The sequence below is a fragment of the Delphinapterus leucas genome, chromosome X, assembly GCF_059928025.1.
Source record: "Delphinapterus leucas isolate spDelLeu-1000000601 "Yukka" chromosome X, BTC_Dleu_Yukka2, whole genome shotgun sequence".
Lineage (NCBI taxonomy): Eukaryota > Metazoa > Chordata > Mammalia > Artiodactyla > Monodontidae > Delphinapterus > Delphinapterus leucas.
This window is the reverse complement of record NC_143150.1, coordinates 23,223,216-23,224,453: the sequence shown is the minus strand read 5'-3', so window position 1 is coordinate 23,224,453 and position 1,238 is coordinate 23,223,216. Positions and strand designations below refer to the sequence as shown.

Below are 1,238 nucleotides of genomic sequence, written 5' to 3'. Positions count from 1 at the left end.
CCTTTTTTTTTTCTTTTTTGGAATGTGATATGACTATCAGTCTAAAGCAAGTAGATATGGGAAGGGGATAACATACTTGAAAAACAGGGTAAGCACAAATCAAAAAACATATAATACATTAAAAAAAACAAAAATAAGAGAACACAAGCATAAAATAAAAGCAAACAAACCACAAAAAAGAAAAACAAAAAGAAAAAGAGAGGAACAAACAAGAAACACAGAATCATGCTTGCTTTGGCAGCACATATACTAAAATTGGAATGATACAGAGAATTAGCATGGCCCTTGCACAAGGATGACATGAAAATTCGTGAAGCATTCCACATTTTTAATCAAAGAGGAAATCAAAAAATGCCTAGAAACAAATGACAACAAAAACATGATGATGCAAAACCTATGGGATGTAGCAAAAGCAGTTCCAAGAGGGAAGTTTATAGCAATACAATCCTACCTCAAGAAACAAGAAAAATCTCAAATAAACAACCTAACCTTACACCTAAAGTAACTAGAGAAAGAACAAACAAAAAACAGTTAGTAGAAGGAAAGAAATCATAAAGATTAGAGCAGAAATAAATGAAATAGAAATGAAGAAAACAATAGCAAAGATCAATGAAACTAAAATCTGGTTCTTTGAGAAGATAAATAAAATGGATAAACTTTTAGCCAGATTCATCAAGAAAAAAAGGGAGAGGACTCAAATCAATAAAATTAGAATGAAAAAGGAAAAGTTACAACTGACACAGCAGAAATACAAAGGATCATAAGAGACTACTACAAGCAACTATATGCCAATAAAATGGACAAGCTGGAAGAAATGGACAAATTCTTAGAAAAGTACAACCTTCTAAGACTGAACCAGGAAGAAATAGAAAATATGAACAGACCAATTCACAAGAAATGAACTTGAAACCATGATTAAAAATCTTCCAACAAACAAAACTCCAGGACCAGATACCTTCACTGGGGAATTCTATCAAACATTTAGAAAAGAGCTAACACCTATGCTTCTTAAACTCTTCCAAAAAATTTCAGAGGGAGGAATACCCCCAAGCTCATTCTATGAGGCCACCATCACCCTGATACCAAAACTGGACAAAAATGTCCCCAAAAGAGAAAATTACAGGCCAATATCACTGATGAATATAGATGCAAAAATCCTCAACAAAATACTAGCAAACAGAATCCAACAGCACATTAAAAGGGTCATGCACCATGATCAAGTGGGGTTTATCCCAGGG

The 1,238-nt window shown here is 33.4% G+C and overlaps 1 non-coding gene across 1 annotated transcript; it reads left to right on the top strand.

Moving 5' to 3' along the window:
- Window positions 1–225: 225 nt before the first annotated feature.
- Window positions 226–330, top strand: LOC115802097 (U6 spliceosomal RNA). Its single transcript, XR_016391450.1, has one exon. It is a non-coding gene; the product is annotated as a U6 spliceosomal RNA (small nuclear RNA).
- Window positions 331–1,238: the final 908 nt, after the last annotated feature.